We start from the raw sequence: 7,081 nt of genomic DNA, 5'->3' as shown, positions 1-7,081 counted from the left end.
AGTTTGAAAAACACTTAAACCCAGGATTTTTCAGCTATTTGCGTGAAACTGTATGATCTGTGTGATCTCCTTTTTCACAGGTTCTTGTCTGTTGGTGGCTTCTCGCTTAAATGTGTGCCCCACAACCTGAAGGTCACCAGTTCAAGCCTCACTTGGTGCAGACTTCATCTAAGTTGCATTTCACACAACATGACTATCAATGAATACATCTGCAATTGTTAAAGATAACATGAAATACTTAATTGAGTGTTTTTTACATACAGCTGATCTACAATCTCACAACTTTTCAGATAGCAATGACAGTGTGTTTTTTCAATGTATAACATACTTCATTGTGAAAATAGCCAATGTACAATCTGACAACTTTTAATGGTTTGTGAGCTTGTAGATCGGCTACTTTCACTAATTTTGGTTCTGAGGAGATGTACAATTTCTTCATTGGTAAATGGTTTGTGAACGAGTGATCTTAGTGTTAGTGAAACAGGGGCTTGGGTCATGACAGAAGGCAAGAGTTTGTGATCCTCAACAGACAATATCAGCCTGGACAAAGATATAGCACTATAGGTAGTGTTGCAGCTACCTAAGAGTGCTTCATGACCGTAAGGTTGCCGGTTCAAGCCTCACTTGATGCAGACTCATTTAAGTTGAAATGCAAAAAACATGACTCAATCTATTCCGTTTCCATGGCGCTCTCTCTCTCTCTTCAATCTATTCCATTTCCATGTCTTTCTCTTCAATCTATTCCGTTTCCATGTCTCTCTCTCTTCAATCTATTCCATTTGTCTCTCTCTATGTCTCTTCAATCTATTCCGTCTCTCTCTCTCTCTCTCTCTCTCTCTCTCTCTCTCTCTCTCTCTCTCTCTCTCTCTCTCTCTCTCTCTCTCTCTCTCTCTCTCTCTCTCTCTCTCTCTCTCTCTCTCTCTCTCTCTCTCTCTCTGAGGGGTGGCCATAGCTGAGTGGTTAGTGAGCCCGCCTAGGGAGCCAGAGACTCTGGTTGCCCCAGGTACGATTCCAGGCCAGGTCAGCAAATGTGTCGATGAAATGAAATTTGTCCCTGAGCAAGACTCTTAACCCCTAATTGCTCACAGGCACTCATTGGAAACAAGATCGCAAGGACTTTCATGAACTGACCTGTTAAAGGAATTATCATTTCTCTTTCTCTCTCCTGGCCCCATATTATCGCTGCTTGCAGCTATATTTCCGTTTCTTCTTCTGCCACTTTTGGCAGTTCTGGCTGAACCGTGCAGTCGCTTTTTATGAAACTCGGCCATATGATAGATGGTCATGAAAAACGATCAAGAAATAATTCTCACAATCTTTCGTCAAAAGGTGGCGCTATAGCACTCAATTGAAAAATGCCAACTTTGAACAGGTACAACTCATGCCCTGTTTCACCTACAGCCATGAAACTTCGATGCACACATGCGTCTCCTCATGCTGAACAACTTTCACACTCTGACTTTTGACCTCTGACCTTTAGATCTCCCACCATTTTGAATTATATGAAAAACAGTTAAAACCTATCTCCTCCTGGGATTTTTGAGCAATCTGCACGAAACTTTTTACACATGAACTTTGGACCTATGCCAAAAAACGTTTGCAAAATATTTTCCATAAGTGAAAAAATGAAGCTTTAATGAGCCAATGAATATTGCAGTTTTATGACAATTATTCATCTGCCCCTAACACATACATGCAGACTTACCATTCTTTGAAACTTTGCAGAAATGTAAAGGGCCATTCCAAATATCACTGAAACCAATCTTACTCCAATTGGTCAAACGGGGGCGCTATAGATTTTTTTTGAAAATTGAAACTTTAAACAGGCAAAAGTCATGCCTCGTTTGGCCGACAGCCATTAGACCTGCTTACACATGTGCCTTGACTAATGAGGAACACATCTATCACGTTGACCAGTAAGCACCGCCCTTAGATTGTCCGCAATCTTGAGCAGTTTGAAAAAAACTTAAACCCAGGATTTTTCAGCTATTTGCGTGAAACTGTATCATCTGTGTGATCTCCTTTCACAGGTTCTTGTCTGTTGGTGGCTTCTCGCTTAAATGTGTGCCCCACAACCTGAAGGTCACCAGTTCAAGCCTCACTTGGTGCAGACTTCATCTAAGTTGCATTTCACACAACATGACTATCAATGAATACATCTGCAATTGTTAAAGATAACATGAAATACTTAATTGAGTGTTTTTTACATACAGCTGATCTACAATCTCACAACTTTTCAGATAGCAATGAGAGTATGTTTTTTCAATGTATAACATACTTCATTGTGAAAATAGCCGATGTACAATCTGACAACTTTTAATGGTTTGTGAGCTTGTAGATCGGCTACTTTCACTAGTTTTGCTTCTGAGGAGATGTACAATTTCTTCATTGGTAAATGGTTTGTGAACGAGTGATCTTAGTGTTAGTGAAACAGGGGCTTGGGTCATGACAGAAGGCAAGAGTTTGTGATCCTCAACAGACAACATCAGCCTGGACAAAGCTATAGCACTGTAGGTAGTGTTGCAGCTACCTAAGAGTGCCTCACGACCGCAAGGTTGCTGGTTCAAGCCTCACTTGATGCACACTCATTTAAGTTGAATTGCAAAAAACATGACTCAATCTATTCCGTTTCCATGGCTCTCTCTCTCTCTTCAATCTATTCCGTTTCCATGTCTTTCTCTTCAATCTATTACGTTTCCATGTCTCTGTCTCTTCAATCTATTCCGTTTCTATCTTCAATCTATTCCGTTTCCATCTCTCTCTCTCTCTCTCTCTCTCTCTCTCTCTCTCTCTCTCTCTCTCTCTCTCTCTCTCTCTCTCTCTCTCTCTCTCTCTCTCTCTCTCTCTCTCTCTCTCTCTCTCTCTCTCTCTCTCTCTCTCTCTCTCTCTCTCTCTCTCTCTCTCTCTAGGGCGGCCATAGCTGAGTGGTTAGTGAGCCCGCCTAGAGAGCCAGAGGCTCTGGTTGCCCCAGGTACGATTCCAGGCCAGGTCAGCAAATGTGTCGATGAAATTTGTAATCGACACAAACAAGACTCTTAACCCCTAATTGCTCACAGGCCCTCATTGGAAACAAGACCGCAAGGACTTTCATGAACTGACCTGTTAAAGGAATTATCATTTTTCTTTCTCTCTCTCCTGGCCCCGTATTATCGCTGCTTGCAGCTATATTATCCTTTACTTTTCAGTTAACACAGGAACAAAGTTACACCTCGGCAGAGGGAAAAGTAACAAAGGCAACGGCAGGAAACAAACACAGGGAGAGTTTGACACGGTACCAACAAACAGGTCACACAACATAAAGTTATCTAACAGCACTGGGCCAACAGAGAACGCCCAGTAATATAGGCAAAGTCAATTGTTAAACAGTGGCACAGCGCACAGCTGGGCGCACAGCTGTAACCTGTCTCCTCATCCTAAAGAAAGGGAGGAAGGAGCGAGCCAGGGTGGAAAGACAAGGGGCGGGGCTGAGGACAGGGTCATCAATTGCCATCTTTAATTGAGACCTACTGTATGTTTTAACATATTAACATATTTAGACACATGTATAGTGACATAGTATCACTGTAAGGATCAGAGCACAGACGGATGACAATGACAAAATTATGCCAGCATCACAATTATGAAAAGGGTGAACTGAAGCACTGAAGTGAGTCCCAGAAATACTCTGGAGGTAAGGAAGAGAATATTATAAAAAGATGAAATAATATTCAGAAACGTATTCATGCATTTAATACAAAATATCAAACTGAACAGATATCCACTGAATTCTCCATTTCCAGTACACAGTAAAGCCCACCATACAGAGTTAGCAACATGGCCTGTGACTTTTTCACAGAGAAGGGAGAAACTTTGTCTTGCTGGCTGTTAAGATAAGATAAAAAAAGAAATGCAGGTGCCGTAGAAGAACCAGCAGTAAGCGTGAAACACAGGATAGGTATTAGGTAAGAGAAGAAAGATCATAATAAAATAATAAATGATAGACTAGAGTCTGACACTACTAGACCAAATCTATCAATGAATGTACAAATGGATATGTATTATCAACATTAATATGAGACTGATATTATGTATCCACCGGCCTTCAGCAGTGAGTATCTTGATATGTACAGTACAGTCCTATCAATAGAGAATACAATGAGTATACTGTTGTTTACAGTCTGTCAACAATGAATGTATGAATGAATATAAGTGATGCTCAACAGGCATTTGTCATGATGGTTGAGTAGTTTACATCGTTTAAGTTCACCAGAGTCAAGCAGGAGTCGATAATCCTAAAGAACAGAATTGAACATTTTGTGGTCAGGCTTGGTTGTGTAGCCCGACAGCTACTGTACAAGTCCAATTTGCTTCATGGTGAGCCAGTGGGGGTGGGGTGGGTGTTGAGGCTGTGGTCTGAATGTGCTCCTCATTCCAAGTAGCACACCATAGAGCGGATGAGAGGGGTTCATTAGGACAGCACCCATATTCTGCCTCATCCAACCACCTCCAGATTATCCAGTTTAACTGCAAATACAGGAGTTAAACTGTTGATGGAGATCCGATATAAGAGAGGACAGGAGACAAATTCCCGGCAGCCACTCAGCCATTTCCGAGATCTTCTCTCCATGCAGACCTCACCATTGGAGTTCTGCCTGCTGCTTTCCTGACTGGTATTATGAAGTAAATGTGTTCAAATGCACTCTGGCCACATTGATTCTGTGGTGGTATCCACTGAGAAATGTAATAATCTCAGGTCCACACCTTGGCAGCTAGCATAATGCCACTATGTGCTCTTCCTGGCCCTTTCTGTGACAATTAGGTTCCATTTAAACCCAATCTACTGGGTGAACCCTCATCCTGCCAGATGCTAATATGATTATAAGAAAACTCCAGGCTGAAGGTTATTTTAGAGGAAATATTACACACCTCCACTCCTCCAGTCAGTTAACATGCTTAGCTTCGGAGGTTGGTGGATTGACTTTGTTGTCTGTGTTATTGTATGGCAACTGTGTGTGTGTGTGTGTGTGTGTGTGTGTGTGTGTGTGTGTGTGTGTGTGTGTGTGTGTGTGTGTGTGTGTGTGTGTGTGTGTGTGTGTGTGTGTGTGTGTGTGTGTGTGTGTGTGTGTGTGTTTGTGTGTTTGAGCGCGCGCGCTAAAGTATTGGCAGTAAAGCAGTGAAGGGATCATGGGTGGAAAATGCAATAAAAAAGATTAAGTTGATGTCAGTGTGAGGAAATGTGACTCCGGTTTCACAATGATACGGTACCTCCAAAACCTAATGAGATAACATAAAATTGTCTCAATCACTGTACTATGAAACTATTCAATACATCATGAAATCTCTCATTTCACCACGCCTTGATTATTACATTTGATTCAATAATTTTTCAATCAGAGGGGGCGGCAGTGGCTCAGGAGGTAGAGCGGCAGCTTGGGAAAAGGAAGGTTCCGAGTTCGAACACGGGCTCCCACAGAGTTGGTGTCGAAGTGTCCTTGAGCAAGACACCATAATTGCCCCCGAAGAGCATGTTGGTGCCTTGCATGGTTTCCTCCGTAAAACGCTTTGGAGAAAAGCGCTATATAAATGCAGTCCATTAACCGTTTACCATTTTTGATACAATTAATGTCAATACAGAATTCAGAAATTTCACAAGAGGAACTGATTTCCTTTCGGAAAGTAGTAGTGGAGTATATACTGTATGGTAGATTATAATAATGGTTCACCAAGCCAAAATGGGCGAAGTGGTCCTTTAAGATTGAAGCATCATGATACAGTACATTGATGTAGGCTATTTTTCCCCCACACCTATTATTTAGCATTAATATTACTAGAAGTTCGGCCGGCTGCGCCGGCCTCACATCTAGCGTCCACGCCCACGTAGCGTCCACGCCCACGTAGCGCCCACGCCCACGTAGAGACCACTTGGCAGCGCCGATCACTGGCGTAGCGTCATGAGGGCTAGTGGGGCCATGGCCCGGTCAGTGAAGATTTGCCAGGAAAATTAATTCTGCTCCGACAACAATAGACACAGCCGCCGGCCGCCAGTGACGTTACTGAAGTGATACATTGGCTGGCCCATTCACACCTTTTACAAAGCTAAAGCTGCCTACTCCTGCCTATCAATGGTCCAAGTGTGACCTGTAAAGTAGCCTAGCGTAGTCTGTAGGAGACATAAGCATGTCCTAAGAGGAGTCCAAAAGAGAATGGATCCTGGGAGTCATGAATTAAATTACAGAGGTGAGTAAATAACTACATGTGCTCAAGTACTGCACTTTACTGGATATCTATCTATCTATCTCTCTATCTCTATCTCTATCTCTATCTCTATCTATCTCTCTCTATATATATATATATACATATCTAAATGGCGAAATGGCTGGGGGGAAATGGGCAATATATTGTTATTTAATATTGTTATTTTATTATGAGTATTAATAAGTTCTGATGATTAATTATATCATATGATTATAATATTTGATTAAGATATATGATCTTATAATAATCATGGGGCATGTATAATCATTATCTAATAATCAAATAATAATACAATGAGTCATCACATCTTTTCGGTGGCGGGTGTTATACGGAAATGTGTGACCCTGTACAATCTGGTCAAAATGGCGTTTGTGTGTTGTTGCGCTCGTACACACACACACACACACACACACACACACACACAAGGAATGTGTGTGGAGATGGCGGCTGTTTTTGAGTGTTTGCACAACAGTGCATGTGGACACAAGTTGGATGCGTCTTTTAATAATCAGAAGACGCACAGTACTGCACACACACACACACACACACACACAGACACACACACACGCGCGTTGAAGTAATTTCCGTGTGTGCGCGCGCACACACACACATCTACAAACGGAGACGGCGTGTATTGAAATGGGGGCAGAGGTTCTGAATTGTCATCCAGGGAGTGTGTGCACAGTTTCGCTGCGAGCAAGGCAACGATGCGGGAGATTCGCTATCCACAGACGGACGGACAGGGGGTAAAACATACTCTGGCGCCATGCCTTTCGGCCTGGCGGAGACAATGAAAAAGCTAAAGTAAAGGAAAAGACCATTACTGCAACAAAAGTAGTCAACAAAC

This window comes from Gymnoscopelus microlampas (genome assembly GCF_963454915.1).
Source record: "Gymnoscopelus microlampas genome assembly, chromosome: 6".
Classification (NCBI taxonomy): Eukaryota; Metazoa; Chordata; class Actinopteri; order Myctophiformes; family Myctophidae; genus Gymnoscopelus; species Gymnoscopelus microlampas.
Note: the sequence above shows the minus strand (reverse complement) of the source record.